Raw genomic sequence first — 16,919 nt, 5'->3', positions numbered from 1 at the left:
AGTGCAACGACACTTCAGAACGAACTTCAACAAAGATCCACCAACTGCTAACTCCATTCGGCGATGGTATGCGCAGTTTAAAGCTTCTGGATGCCTCTGTAAGGGGAAATCAACGGGTCGGCCTGCAGTGAGCGAAGAAATGGTTGAACGCGTGCGGGCAAGTTTCACGCGTAGCCCGCGGAAGTCGACGGATAAAGCAAGCAGGGAGCTAAACGTACCACAGCCGACGGTTTGGAAAATCTTACGGAAAAGGCTAAAGCAGAAGCCTTACCGTTTACAATTGCTACAAGCCCTGACACCCGATGACAAAGTCAAACGCTTTGAATTTTCGGCCCGGTTGCAACAGCTCATGGAAGAGGATGCGTTCAGTGCGAAACTTGTTTTCAGTGATGAAGCAACATTTTTTCTTAATGGTGAAGTGAACAGACACAATGTGCGAATCTGGGCGGTAGAGAATCCTCACGCATTCGTGCAGCAAATTCGCAATTCACCAAAAGTTAACGTGTTTTGTGCAATCTCACGGCTTAAAGTTTACGGCCCCTTTTTCTTCTGCGAAAAAAACGTTACAGGACACGTGTATCTGGACATACTGGGAAATTGGCCCATGCCACAACTGGAGACCGACAGCGCCGACTTCGTCTTTCAACAGGATGGTGCTCCACCGCACTTCCATCATGATGTTCGGCATTTCTTAAACAGGAGATTCGAAAACCGATGGATCGGTCGTGGTGGAGATCATGATCAGCAATTCATGCCATGGCCTCCACGCTCTCCCGACTTAACCCCATGCGATTTCTGGCTGTGGGGCACATATCGAACATTTGTGAATGCCTAAAAAACTTTTTGAGTTTTTGTATGTGTGTGCAAAGCATTGTGAAAATATCTCAAATAATAAAGTTATTGTAGAGACGTGAAATCGCTTCAATCATTTGTAATAACCCTATACTTAAACCTAACTAACCTAAGGACATCACACACACCCATGCCCGAGGCAGGATTCGAACCTGCGACCGTAGCGGTCGCGCGGTTCCAGACTGTAGCGCCTAGAACCGCTCGGCCACCTCGGCCGGCAATACTTAGAAGATGCAACGAATCCACTAAAGAGACTGCCTAAACTACGCTAGTCCGTTCTCTGCTAGAATAGTACTGTGTAGTATGGGATTCTTACTACACAGGATTGAATGAGGGCATCTAAAAAGTTCAAATACGAGCAGCTCGTTTCTTATAAGCGCGAAATAGGGGTGAGTCTCGTGAATTTAAAACACAGACTTTTTCGTTGCGGTGAGATCTTTTTGCGTAATTTCAATCCCCAACTTTCTCCTCCGAATGCGAAGATATTTTGTCAGCGTCCACCTACATAGGGAGATTTGATCACCGTAATAAAATAACAGAAATGAGAGTTCGCACGGAAAGATTTAAGTGTTTATTTTACCTGCGTGCTGTTAGGCAGAGAAAGGTGGAGAAATAGTGTGAAAGTGGTTCGATGAACCGTCTTCCACGCATTCAAGTTTGAACTGCATAGTAGTCACGTAGCTGTAGAAGAATCATAACCGAGACTTCCCGGAGGTTTTCCTTGGTTGTAAGGCAAATGTAGGAATTGGTAAACCCTTCCTGAATATTCCCCGTTGGGATTCCCCTTCCCTGTATCAGATTGCCTGGTATTTGGCCCCCTCTCCACCATCAGGTAGTAAATAGAAAGTATAAAAAAGTCTTCCATAATACGTAACAGCATCTGTAGAGATTGCATGCACATTTGCAAAAACTGTGTTCTACATAATATTCTTTGTTTCTTGACAGTGTTGTTTGTTTTACCTTTAAGTTTCAATTTCCTACATCAACTGCTCCTAAAGATCGGAAAAAGCACGAAACATGTAGTACAATAATAAACTAATTATCATCAAGTAGCTGGCGGCAATAACAGATAATTTGTTATTACAATGAATTTTTTGATAGTCACAGATAGAAACCTAGCAAGATTAACGTTAAGAAGCCATAACAGTGAACTTTATGAAGGTTCAGTGAAGCTCTCACGGTAATTAGGCCAAAGCACGAAAACAGATATTATGTTCGCGAATGAAAGCCAAATAACTAGGGAAGTTGCATTAGAATTTGAAAATAATGTTATTATGCATCCGTACAAAGCAAGAGCGTTTTGGTGAGAAAATTACCGTAGTCTACGGTAACGTGCAGCAAAAATACAATAGAACTATATCGAGGAGTGAAGTGCTAAATTGTAAGCAGTGTACCAAACCAAATAATGTAGCTATCTTTCAGAAAGCCTCCACAAACAATTGAACATTCAGAATGAATAACAAATTTAATACTTTATTGATTATCAGCAGCTCATTTACATTTTACTTCGTATCAAAGCAACTGACAGTGAGTCAGAACGATCGTGAAACATCGTAAACACAAACGAAAGGAAAAAATAATCTGAAATTGTTGCAGTTGTCCTTAGACTTTTTTTTGGCTCTTTCATAAACAGCGAAGACACGTAGCACTGAATATTTGAAAACACTGAAGCTACTACAGCAGAATGTAGCTGTGTGGTTTATGTTTTCTGACTCTAATAATTTACTGCCAATCTGTGAGATGCCGAACTGCTGTGTGTTTCCGTGAAGTACACCACTATGAACCGGCTAGCTCTCGCGGTCCCATGGTGTAATGGTTAGCACTCTGGACTTTGAATCCAGCGATCCGAGTTCAAATCTCGGTGGGACCTAATATTTTTAAATTGTGTTAATTATCGTACTCGGCTCTGTATGTGTCGCGGATGACGATTCGGGTTTTTTTTCTGGATTATGTCAGCAGTTACATGAAACATATTATATTATTCGACTATTGCTCGTATTGCCGCCGCACTGGATTGGCAACTTTATCAGCATGTATGTTGCTGCGCTGTATTGCTCTTGTAAAGAGATACGAACATTTTCCAATGTAGGAAGTAACGACAATTATCTCCGTTTCAAAATTTATACGGGCATTCTGCAAACTGACAGCGGCTATGCATCTGACTTAACAATTATTACAACTGTTCTTGACTCACTTTTGACTCTTACTATAATCTGTACGAGGATAGAGCAATTAAATGGCCAATTCTTAAATGGACAGGGGAGTTACAGCGTGTTGTGTTTTTAAGGGGGAGGATGGAGACAGTTTGGTAGTTTTCCCCATGTGACTACTACTTAGGATCATCGATAGGTTTACCTGACACAGATGCATTTGAATAATAAAGTAAAATGTGAAATATTGCAATAATAGTAATATGTTTACATCAGTACTTAGTATACTGCTTTAGTGTAACTTCTAAGAAATCGCAAATGTCGGAAAACTTGAGAACTTGTATTATGCAATTAATTTAAGAGCTATGGTAGTAATAAACTCTCATAACTTTAACAATGTCGTAACTGACAATATAAAATCGAAGTGTGAACTCACCTTTCTCAGTATTTCATTTAGCTATTTCACTTCGAGTATGAGCACAAGTCTGAAACTGGCGCTACGTGAGCCTGCAAAAATAGTGAATACTGTTTCTTTCAGTTGTTTCCATCTACGTTCAGGAAGTAAGTCTTTTTTTAATTTTCTTTCCCTTTCTGTTTTCCGTTGCTTAGCTTTGTGTGGTTTGTCGGTTGTACTTGTATTGAACTGGGACCTAGAAACGACGAAGAGACTTCGTCCCCGCCGTAGCCCTCAGTGGTTCACAACCCCACAACGGGCTACAGCAGTCCACTCACCCCACCGCCGCCCCACACCGAACCCAGGGTTATTGTGCTGTTCGGCCCCCAGTGGAGGCCTCCCCCCCCCCCCCCCCCCCCTCTCCGCGGGAACGTCAGACCAGACGAGTAACCCCAAATGTTTGCGTGGTAGAGTAATTATGGTGTACGCGTACGCGGAGACAGTGTTTGCGAAGTAATCGCCGACATAGTGTAACTGAGGCGGAATAAGGGAAACCAGCCCGCATTCGCCGAGGCAAATGGAAAACCGCTTTTATCCATAGACTAGCTGGCACACCGGACGGCGGATTCGTGCCGGAGAGCAGTGCGGTAGACCGCACGGCTAACCGGGCGGGTTCGGTTCTACTTACAAAGTGTGTCGGATTTTTTGTTGACAGGATGATGTGCGCCTTTACCTGTGTAGAATTTTACCGGGCAGGTTGTAAGCCAATCTACGTGGACATGCACTCATTCAAGCAACTTAAAAGCAATCTGTCGTAAAAGTACCTTATAATTCCTAAACGTCCTTGTCATTTTCGAAACATTAGTTTTCATGCTATTTTATTCACTAAAATTCAGCTGTGAAATTTGGAAACTGATGTACAGGGTGTGTGAGACAAGCTGTTCATCTCAAATTTCCTACATAGTTTAAGATACAGTATTTCTGTTTTCGTTCAGATGAGGTTGTGAAAAGCTTCACACGAAATACTGCTGTGTTAATTACAGGTATATCGATATCAACTTCACTTTTACAAATAGAAATATAGTAATTTTTGTTCTAAACTAAGAAATACGAATTCAAAGTTTCACTTTTCAAAATGCGATTAGCACTACTGGAAAAATTACAATACTTAGAGCTTAAGAGTTATTGCTTGGAACATGAAACCGATTGCTGTGTTACGCGGAAGCTCGTGATTTCATATCCAATCAGCAACACATCGTCGGATAAGGAGGAAAGGAGATCGTTGCTCTGACGTGATACCAGCGTAAAACAGTAGCACAAGAAATACAGCTTTCATTCTGCCTGTGTCGTTCACACGTGTAGAAAAAAAAATTATTGGAAGGGCATTGAAATATTACGCATACGGTAAACCTGAAACGAGCAGAGCGAACGAAATGGACGTTCTGGCAGCTGTTGTTCATAATCCAAATGCTGATCATGAACGCGGAAACACACATGACTAAGATTCAAAATCGTTAAGAAGTCTTAAGAATCTATGTAGAATAAAACTATGACTCACGACTGCAGATCTACTACGGCTGTAGCAGCGATAATCACCTTTCCCGTATGCCGTAGCTGAGGTCATAGATATACGCACCACATTTAAAATTTATGGTTGTCTTGCTCTCCCACTTTCTCATTCCTGTTAACAACAACAAAATCGAATGCCTCAACGTATACACGCCTGTTTTCGAAATGAAGAGAAATAAAACTGTTTCACTGCTCATATTACGTGACTTGGCTAATTCTGGAAATTGTGACTGCAGTGCTCCCTTCCAGTCAATCCACCATACCGTTACTGACTCCCTTTCCAGTAACTAAGTGAGGCTATACAAAGGGTCACGTAACCTGTTCCACCTAGTTATTCTTCAGCCTGTTACAAACAAACAATATTTATAGCAAAATTGAAACTTTACAGTTTTGAACACGACTGTTATTCAGCAACCATATACTAATTTCGACAAAGGATTAAACAACCAACCGGTTGCGCGTAAACGGTAGGTATATTGACCTAGGTTTCAGTACCTACTAGGGATGTTTTGATCAGAATAAATGTTGCTAAATTCTATAAAATAATACATAGAAAATGAGGTATGACCCAAAACACATTAACAAAGATGACAATTTTCATGACGCACAAAACTTACTTATGTAAAATTGCATTACACTGTCAAAAGCAAAACATAACGTTCTAGCCTTTGCCACGTGTGCCCAGCTGGGAGTAACATCAGACTGATCGGCCCAGTAGCTTACACTGCTGCCACGAAAACAATACGAGTTGCGCCGCCAATCAGGCGCGGACAATAACGTGTGCCCATTTGAAACATTGTAACAGAAATAATTGAAAAAAGACAGTTAATTTTAAAAACAAAATAGAAAATATCTTTTTGAAAATACACAGTAGTCAAACAGAGTAAGTACAGGGTGATCAAAAAGTCAGTATAAATCTGAAAACTTAGCAAACCACGAAATAATGTAGATAGAGAGGTAAAAATTGACACACAGGTTTGGAATGACATGGGGTTTTATTAGAACAAAAAAAAAAGTTCACAAAATGTCCGACGGATGGGGCGTGGAAGATCTCTTGCGCGCGTCGTTTGGTGATGATCGTGTGCTCAGCCGCCACTTTCGTCATGCTTGGCCTCCCAGGTCCCCAGACCTCAGTCCGTGCGATTATTGGCTTTAGGGTTACCTGAAGTCGCAAGTGTATCGTGATCGACCGACATCTCTAGGGATGTTGAAAGACAACATCCGACGCCAATGCGTCACCATAACTCCTGACATGCTTTACAGTGCTGTTCACAACATTATTCCTCGACTACAGCTATTGTTGAGGAATTATGGTGGACATATTGAGCATTTCCTGTAAAGAACATCATCTTTGCTTTGTCTTACTTTGTTATGCTAATTATTGCTATTCTGATCAGATGAAGCGCCATCTGTCGGACATTTTTTGAACTTACTTTTTTGGTTCTAATAAAACCCCATGTCATTCCAAGTATGTGTATCAGTTTGTACCTCTCTATCTACATTATTCCGTGATTTATTCAGTTTTCACATTTATACTGACTTTTTGATCACTCTGTATAAAAGAGTCGTCTGGTAGGCTTTACAGAAATTACTATTACGTAAAAGACAGAATGACGTAGAAAAAATTTTACAAACAGCTGTACAATCTAGATATATCTGCATTAATGTAACTTCTGCAGCACATATCTAAGAGATTAGCAGAAAATAATGTTTCGAAACCAGAATCAGGGAAAATTTAGTAAAAATAGAGGAATCAAAATTCCACGAGCAGTGAATTGAAACCACTGAAAAAATTTTTGTTACATAGTTGTAACTGTTCACTGAGGATGAGACCATCGTTCTTAGAAATATGCTTGAAAACGTCTATCTCTTCCAATACATTGGGCCTCTGACCTTCCTTTTGTCTATTTAAAATGGAAATTTCTTCAACGCGATCCGGTTTGTGTCCGGAAGTTAGCAGATGAGTAAATGTGGAATTGTGTAAATTAGTGCCTCTTTTTTCCAGCAAATGTTCCTTGTACATGAAACTAGAAGGGCTTCCAGTTTGTCCTATATTATACACGGGATACGTATTGCAAGTGATTTTATACACTCCTGAATTGTGTATCGGAGCAACTGTGGATTCGAGACTGTGGATGAGATTTTTTTTTGCAAGTTGTTGTTCGTGGAAAAGGCAACTCTGAATTCATATTTTTTAATCAGAAGACGACGAATTTTATACGAAATAGGGCCAGGAAATGGTATCGAGAAAACATTTTTATACTCGTTACTGTCAGGAATAGCACTGCTGCCAAAACTGGCCACTTTAGCGTCAGTTTTAACTTTGAAGATCTTCTCAACTAAGGTGGAATCAAAGCCGTTATTAACTGAAAATAGTTTTTATTGTGATCATTTCTTCATTAAGCTTGTCAGGTGACGAAGGTACAGAGCCTGCACGATGAATGGTTGAATGGAGCTTTCTTATGGGAATGAGGATGCACTGGACTTGCGGGTACAATTTGATCTGTATTAGTGGCTTTTCGAAAAATACTGAAAGAAAGCCTGTCGTTGTCAATAGCAATACTGAGGTCCAAGTAATTAAGCTGTAGGTCGGTATTTTCTGACTCACAAGTGACGCAAATTTTTTCATGAAGACTATTAAAAATTACAAACAAATCTACATCTACATGATTACTCTGCAATTCACGAATGCTGAATTCCCTCCCGGGAACCACTGTATATGATCAAAATGTCATCTACCTACCGAGCATAAGACAAAATATGAAATAGTAATTTCTGTAAAGCCTTAAGGTTGGCTGTATCATACTTAATATGCTTGACTATTGTGTATTTTTAAAAAGACATTAAGCTCTCTCTATATTTTGTTTTTACAATAACTGTCTTTTTTAAGAATATTTCTGTTATAATGTTTGAAATGGGCGTATGTTAGTGTCCACGCCTGATAGGCGGCGCAACTCGTTTTCGTGGCAGCAGTGTAAGCCACTGGGCCGATCAGTCTGATGTTATTCCCAGCTGGGCACACGTGGCAAAGGCTAGAGCGTTATATTTTACTTTTGACAGGAGCAAAACTGCTCCGAATTCTGGCTATTGCTTTTGAGTAATGTACTTTTGCGTAAGTAACCTTTGTGCCTCATGAAAATTGTCATCTTTGTTAATGCGTTTTTAGTCATACCTCATTTCCTATGTATTATTTTATAGGATTTAGCAACATTTATTCTGATGAAGACACCCCTAGTAGGAGTCAAAAACTAGGTAAATGTACCTACCGTTTATGTGCAACAGGTTGGTTGGCTGTTCAATCCTATGTCGAAAAAAAAATGAAACTTTTCCACTGTCCTGAATGTAGGTTTGATGACATCCATTACAAAATATAAGTGCTTGAATTCCACAGAGCGAAATACGGTGACCTGCGATACAAGAATGCTGTGTGAAGAGGCGTGGCTCTGCACTTTGGTAAGCCGGCCGGAGTGGCCGTGCGGTTCTAGACGCTACAGTCTGGAACCGAGCGACCGCTACGGTCGCAGGTTCGAATCCTGCCTCGGGCATGGATGTGTGTGATGTCCTTAAGTTAGTTAGGTTTAATTAGTTCTAAGTTCTAGGCGACTGATGACGTCAGAAGTTAAGTCGCATAGTGCTCAGAGCCATTTTGCACTTTGGTACACTTAAGACCAAATAACATGTCCTGCATTCCCTCGACAGATTCCTTTCAGAAAGATGTGCGCTATATTTAATTCAGGTTTTATTCTAAAATTTGTTGCTTTGTAACACGACACAGAGGGATGTTGTAATACAAATAAAAAAAGGCAATACAAATTCATCGGATAGCGCTAGAAAAAAAAGAGTATCATTAAAAATAACACAAAACAAAAATATATCAAATCGCTTCACTACTTCGGCGAGCTTATAAAAAACATGTTTCTGTTTTTCATAAACAACTTGCGCACTTATCAACAATAGTAGTAAACTCTTGCTTTTGATCATTGTCTGTTAGTACAATATAACAACAGTAATTACATATATATTTTTATGTTTGTGCATCTAGATTGTACTTACATCAAAATTAATTGCTTTAGTTGTATATAAGCAGAGAAATTACGCATTCAAGTAATTTATATTACTTATATGTTTTGTAAGGATATAAAATACACAGTGGTCTAACACTGAACGATGTGCGGTTCTAGTTATGTGCAAACCAACAAACAAAAAAGAAAAAAAGAGAAATCGTCGACTCCCAGTTTCTCTCAGACACATTCATTTAGATTTCTTCCCCTACCAACGCTACCATTTACTACTTTATTTAAGTACTTTACCAAAACTACCGACCCGTAGTAGTTGCACAGCGCAACTCTTATTTAGCAGCAACCTCCAACAGGCTGGTCCGCCGGCAATAGCACCCGGTGATATCGCGATACTGTCGTGTGGCTGCAGCAATGTTGACAGCAACACTACTCTCACCACACGGCACAGCACACAGGGACCAGCACGTGTGGGCGATTATCGTTAGTGGACCCTCGAAATATGCAAAAAGGGCACGTGAAGTGGTGGCAGTGTGCGAGCATGTTGGAAACCACATGACAATTCAATGCCCTTGTCAACATTTTATCTTTCAGACAAAGACAATCGAGGGGAGGGGGGGGATGGTGGTACCCATATGTGGGGGATGTGCGGGGCTATTACAAATGATTGAAGCGATTTCATAAATTCACTGTAGCTCCATTCATTGACATATGGTCACGACACACTACAGATACGTAGAAAAACCCATAAAGTTTTGTTCGGCTGAAGCCGCACTTCAGGTTCCTGCCGCCAGAGCGCTCGAGAGCGCAGTGAGACAAAATGGCGACAGGAGCCGAGAAAGCGTATGTCGTGTTTGAAATGCACTCACATCAGTCAGTCATAACAGTGCAACGACACTTCAGGATGAAGTTCAACAAAGATCCACCAACTGCTAACTCCATTCGACGATGGTATGCGCAGTTTAAAGCTTCTGGATGCCTCTGTAAGGGGAAATCAACGGGTCGGCCTGCAGTGAGCTAAGAAACGGTTGAACGCGTGAGGGCAAGTTTCACGCGTAGCCCGCGGAAGTCGACGAATAAAGCAAGCAGGGAGCTAAACGTACCACAGCCGACGGTTTGGAAAATCTTACGGAAAAGGCTAAAGCAGAAGCCTTACCGTTTACAATTGCTACAAGCCCTGACACCCGATGACAAAGTCAAACGCTTTGAATTTTCGGCGCGGTTGCAACAGCTCATGGAAGAGGATGCGTTCAGTGCGAAACTTGTTTTCAGTGATGAAGCAACATTTTTTCTTAATGGTGAAGTGAACAGACACAATGTGCGAATCTGGGCGGTAGAGAATCCTCACGCATTCGTGCAGCAAATTCGCAATTCACCAAAAGTTAACGTGTTTTGTGCAATCTCACGGTTTAAAGTTTACGGCCCCTTTTTCTTCTGCGAAAAAAACGTTACAGGACACGTGTATCTGGACATGCTGGAAAATTGGCTCATGCCTCAACTGGAGACCGACAACCGACTTCATCTTTCAACAGGATGGTGCTTCACCGCACTTCCATCATGATGTTCGGCATTTCTTAAACAGGAGATTCGAAAACCGATGGATCGGTCGTGGTGGAGATCATGATCAGCAATTCATGTCATGGCCTCCACGCTCTCCCGACTTAACCCCATGTGATTTCTTTCTGTGGGGTTATGTGAAAGATTCAGTGTTTAAACCCCCTCTACCAAGAAACGTGCCAGAACTGCGAGCTCGCATCAACGATGCTTTCGAACTCATTGATGGGGACATGCTGCGCCGAGTGTGGGAGGAACTTGATTATCGGCTTGATGTCTGCCGAATCAGTAAAGGGGCACATATCGAACATTTGTGAATGCCTAAAAAAACTTTTTGAGTTTTTGTATGTGTGTGCAAAGCATTGTGAAAATATCTCAAATAATAAAGTTATTGTAGAGACGTGAAATCGCTTCAATCATTTGTAATAACCCTGTATTAGTGGGGTGGGATGGAAGGGAGGCCGTGACGCGTGTCTGTACTGCCTGATAATATCAATCTGTTTGTTTGTTTAATGAAGCTCTCCACCTTCAGCATCACAATGCACCATTCCATCGTTCCTGAATTCTCAGAATTGTTTGAAGAGCCAAAGACATGAGGGTGCCGACGTGGCCGTCCAGTTCACTTAAACTCGATCCAACTGACTACATCTGCGGCGTCACTGAACGAAATATTGATGTCATGAGTCAAGTCGTAACCAGTATAAGTGATATTTGGACGGCGGCGGTTGAGCACTGATGGATCACGTTGACTCCAGAATTTGTCATGTCTCGTCGACTCCATTTCATAATGCGTTTCCGCAGTCATCACGCTACTACATGTTTCTCTCTAAATCAGCTAGATGTAAGTGAGAAGGTAGTTAAAAGATAACGAGGTATTGCGTTGCTCCAGGAGAATTTTCCAGCTGATAATGATACACCAAACGATCAAAGCAGTGTTCCTGAAACAGAATAGGTTCCTGAAGGATTAAGACCAGCCCAACGAAAAATGACAAAACGCCATATAGCAGCCATCAGTAGGAACCCTCTACTTAATCCCCAGAAGTTGAAGGAATTAAATTTCACGATAGCCGTAATCCCGTAAAATATCTCCAATCTCTTTTTAGAACAAAAAGAAGTAGCCTCGAAATTTTCACTTTCAGATAAAGTTTGAAACTAAAATCTTTGATTTGGTGCCCTGATTTTATTGCTAGCCGTGGGAGATGTAAAAACTGTGCTATGTATTACATGGAATCAAGAATACTTTCATACTGTTCCCAATATAATGTAATGGAAGAAAAAGCCATTTTTATCAATTCCATTTCTCATGGAGTAATGTTTGTTGATAACTGTGCCATTGTGACTTGACGGGCCTCAAGTCTCATTTTTAAAAAATTAAATTAAGGTAGAGCCGCGCGGGATTAGCCGATCGGTCTGAGGCGTTGCAGTCATGCACTGTGCGGCTGGTCCCGGCGGAGGTTCGAGTCCTCCCTCGGGCATGGGTGTGTGTGTTTGTCCTTAGGATAATTTAGGTTAAGTAGTGTGTAAGCTTAGGGGCTGATGAGCTTAGCAGTTAAGTCTCATAAGATTTCATACACATTAAAAAAAAAAAAATAAGGTAGAAATATACACTGGGATGACAAAAGTCAAGGGATATCTCCCAATCTGACCTTTTGCACGGCGTAGTACAGCTGGTCGATGTTGCATCTATTCAACAAGCTGTTGGAAGCCCTCTGTTGAAATTTTGAACCATGCTGCCTCTTATAAACGTTCAAGGTGTTGCCGGTATAGAACTTTGTGCACGAACAAACCTCTCGGTTATGTCCCACAAACGTTCGGTGGCATTCATTTCGGACGATATGGGTTGTCAAATCATTCGATAGAACTGTCTACATGTTCTTCAAACCAATCGCGAACAATTGTGGCCCAGTGACATGACACATTGTTATTCATAAAAATTCCATCGCTGTTTGGAAACACGAATTTCAAGAATAGCTACAAATGGCCCAGAAGGAGCCGAACATAAACACTTCCAGTCAACGATCGGTTCAGTTGGACCAGTTCGACCAGAGGACCCTGTCCATTCCCTGTAAACACAGCCCACTCCATTATGGAAAAGCCACCAGCTTGCACAGTGCCTTGTTGACGACTTGGGTCCATGACTTCGTGGGGTCTGTGCAACACTCGAACCCTAATGTCAGCTGTTAACAGCTGAAATCAGAACTCATCTCAACAGGTTTTCCAGTCGTTTAGGGTCCCAACGAAATGGACACGAGCTCGGGAGAGACTCTGCAGACAACGTCGTGCTGTTAGCAAAGGCACTGGCGTAGGTCGTCTGCTGCCATAGCCCACTAACACCAAATTTCGCCGCACTGTCTTAACGGATATGTTAGTCGAACGTCCCACATTGACTTTTGAGGTTATTTCGCGCAGTGTTGACTTTCTGTTAACAGTGACAACGTTACGCAAACGCCGCCTCTCGGTCGTTAATTGAAGGGCGTCGGCCACTCCGTTGGGAGGTAATGCCTGAAATTTGGTATGCCCAGCTCACTCTTGACATTGTGGGTCTCGGTATATTGAATTCCCTAAAGATTTCCAAAATGGAATGTCTCGTAACTCTAACTACCATTCTACGTCCGAAGTCTGTCAGTTCCCGTCGTGCGCCCATAATCACGCCGGAATATTTTTCACGTGCATCAACTGAGTGACAATGACAGCTACGCCACAGCACTGCACTGCACTTTTGCGCCTTGTGTACACGATACTACCACCATCTGTATGTGCATATCGCTGTCCAATGACTTCTATCACCTCAGTGTATACTGTACATTTTTTTGTTTTTCTTTATACTAAAGCAATTTCGAACGGACTATGACATAAAAATTTGAACATTTCGATGTCAACGAAAAATATTCAGGCCACAAAGCGTTAAGTAACATACGCATATGGTAAAAGAAGTAGGGGAGGGGGGCTCAACTATGGCTTCGTGGACAATGACTGCTGTTTCTCTTTGGGTTGGTATTCATTTTAATGAATAGATGAAGATACTGAAGAAACATTCTATTTTCAGACATGGACTCCCATGCAGAGCCTCTTCTAACCCGCGTCCATTGAAGGCGGCAGAAGTTTGCGAAAGGAAATTTGTAAAGGGTCTGTATTCGCAAAGGCGCGTAAATTCCAGACGCATTAGCCAACCGTCACCCAGGAATCGCAGCTGTATTGTTTACGGCGGAGCATGCGCCGTGAATCACCCAACTGGCAGCGTAGCCTCCGCGCGACTCTTGTTTCGGGAGAAAATTTATGCTGTTGCATGGTCGTTGTGGCAGCCGTCACGCCGGACAATACTGCAGACGACGTCCAACGAGCCATGCTTGTGGCCTGCAAAATCACATTACGGCGTCTCGGGAACAAAGGAACTGTTATGCAGCTTCCATGCGAAAGTAAACGCTTTGCTGTCTGGCTCCTCTTCAGTTTCTGCAGGAATGGACTTGGTAAAGGCGAAGCTTGAAAAATTGTTGCTTTGCCATTTCCGCTGCTTCGCGCCTTTTCCAGATGGCGCCTGAGCAACCCATGTTTCAGTTTTGGCACTCCTAGTTTCTTCCAGCAGCATCCAAAATCATACACTAAAAACGAAGAACAAACCTATCGGAATACTTACTAATGTAACGGCCGAGGGTGTCACAAATATACTACATGTTCCTCCTAAGAAAGTGTCAGATGCCATTTTGTTGGTGTTTTTTTAGAAACATTCAGTTTTACTCTTGTGGTGTGTAGATAGTGTCAACCAAAACATGAGATGATTCATAGGACGACCAGCGTCAGCAGGAATTAGTATGATGATGATATTTGGTTTGTGGGGGGCTCAACTGCGCGGTCATCAGCGCCCATAAAAAATCCCAATTTTGACATAGTCCAGTTTTTACACAATGCAATCTAGCCACTGTCACGTATGATGATGATGAAATAAGGAGGACCCAAACACCCAGTTCCCGGGCAGAGAAGATCACCAAACCGGCCGGGAATCGAACACGGGACCCCGTGATCCAGAGAGGAATCAGTGTATGTCGTAGGGTTTCCATACCAATATTTGCCATGTAGTTCTCTTTTATTCCATTCGCTTACAAGTAGCAATTACACATATCCGTCTGTACGCCATCTTTCTTCCAAAGATTCTCGTTTATGATCCCTTTCACCGTTACACTTTATAAAGTGGACTATCCCGACCTGATACGTTTCTAGTCGGTGAAACGGCTACCTTAAAGAAGATATTTTGGTAACAATCTTTCTGCCACACATACCAAAGGCGATGTACAGAACTGCTTATCAACGAGTACTCCGAAAACACGGCATAACGACAAGTACGCCAACAACATCAGCGAGTGCGTCAGTTTGGTCAAAGACAAACGTAACCCATCCGCAGATTGAGCGGGATAGCGCAGTGGTTAACACACTGAACTCGTATTCGGGAGGGCGACGGCTCAATCCTGTGTCCGGCCATCCTGGCTTAGATTTTCCGTGATTTCCCTAAACTGCTTAAGGCAAACGACGGAATAGTTCCTTCAAAAGGGCACGGCAGCTTTCCTTCCAAAGGGCACGGCCGCTTTCCTTCTCCAACCTCCCCTAATCCGAGCTCCTGCTCCGTCTGTAATGACTTCGTTGTCGACGGGACATTAAACACTAATCTCCTCCTCCTCCAAATACTAAACACTTGCGGCAAAGTGTAGATTGGAATGACAGGATGGCCCGTAAACCTCGGGATCGGGGAACGTAAACCAAACTGTAGGCTACGACAGGCGGAAAAATCGGCTGAGCACGCACTGAGTGATGAGGAACAGTGCATAAAATCAGTCGAAAAAGAAGATCGGTTTGCGGAAATGAGTTAATGTAGCAATTTGTTCCGATAAGCCACCGACATTTACAAGCATGTTAACAATTTCAGAAATAGGATGGGTGTTGGATTTCTGTTTGAGAGAGAGCGACGGCCACAGGTATCAAGTGTGAAGGCATACCGGTAATGGCAGCGGGAAAGTCCAAGGACAACACAACTTCAGCCCACTACGAGCAACGGAGTGTAATTCTTTGAGAGTGCCAGTCACTCGTGCTGCCGAAATATCAGATTATCAAGCAAAACAAAGAAGTCGAAACAAACGTCAATTCCGTTTAATCTCGTAAATTTCATCCCTATAATTGTGATGCTCAGTGTGCTTCGCCTCATGGCACAACTACGCATCTGCTGCTTGTCTATTATGAATTTCTCAATTGTCTAGTGCATTCTGGATGTTTTAAAGCGTTTTTTTATTGTGATGCAAAAACAGGCAGCTAGAGTTGCACCGAAAACGGATGTTTGTTTATTCGATGACCGGTTTCGGGCTACGCCCATTCTCAAACCAACCAATGTTATCCAAGTAAGATGTCCGTCAAAATAGCGGTAAATAAAGTGCGTCTGGTCCCAGTCAACATTTTCTAGGCTGTTAAAGCGCAATGCCATCAGTGTAAACATCATTCCAATTCATTTAAAGTTAATTCTACACAGTTGCAAAGAGCACTTGCCCGCGAAAGGCAAAGGTCCCGAGTTCGAGTCTCGGTCGGGCACACAGTTTTAATCTGCCAGGAAGTTTCAGTTGCAAAGATGGTTTGCTAACTAAGAATGCTGGATATGAACCCAATATATCACCGATGTAACATGCTTGAATAATCTATTAGTTCTTAGAATTCAGCTACAGCAACAACCGCAATGTCAAGACGGCATTCCTGCAGTTGGAAGGGGTGTACAAAATTATGGAAACGCCAAAAACACAACACATTATCATGCCTAATAGGGCGTAGGAAAGTCGTTGGAATTCAAAACAACTTCCAGTCATCTCGGAATGGATAAATGCACGTCCAGTATCGTCTTCAAGGGCATCTTATAGCGTTCTTCCAGCAAAACAGTGGCAAGTTTACTTAACGATGATGGGGGTGGATAGCGATCTAAATAGCCTACAAGACTCAATAATTTTGAGATCTGGTAACTGTGGTGGCACTCCTTTAACTTACGATAAGGACAAACACACACCCACGCCCGAGGGAGGACTCGAATCTCCGGCGGGAGGGGCACAAGCCTGTCGTCTTGAGACACATCATTAACCCTGGGGAACAAACGTTGACCCATAGGATGGACCTATTCTGCCTGAAAGGCCACATGATACCTGGTAGCAATGCGATCTTGCAGAGTAGCCATTGGGCCTATGGAATACCACGATATGGCTGCACAAATCGTACCAAACTCCCCACCATCTTTCACTCTTCGGACGTACACTATGTGACCAAAAGTATCCGGACACCTGGCTGAAAATGGCGTCCTCCATCGGTAACGCTGCAATTCAATATGGTGTTGGCTTACCCCTAGCCTTGATGACAGCTTCTACT

At 42.4% G+C, this 16,919-nt stretch overlaps 1 protein-coding gene and 1 non-coding gene across 2 annotated transcripts in view; both read left to right on the top strand.

Annotated features, from left to right (window-relative positions):
- The window catches only part of LOC124796726, a 1,132,495-nt gene that overhangs the window by 1,029,664 nt on the left and 85,912 nt on the right, over positions 1-16,919 (top strand). The window lies entirely within an intron of this gene.
- Trnaq-uug lies at positions 2,651-2,722 on the top strand. Its single transcript has one exon. It is a non-coding gene; the product is annotated as a tRNA-Gln (tRNA).

This window comes from Schistocerca piceifrons, chromosome 1, assembly GCF_021461385.2.
Source record: "Schistocerca piceifrons isolate TAMUIC-IGC-003096 chromosome 1, iqSchPice1.1, whole genome shotgun sequence".
NCBI lineage: Eukaryota > Metazoa > Arthropoda > Insecta > Orthoptera > Acrididae > Schistocerca > Schistocerca piceifrons.
Note: the sequence above shows the minus strand (reverse complement) of the source record. Positions and strands in the feature narration are given on the sequence as shown.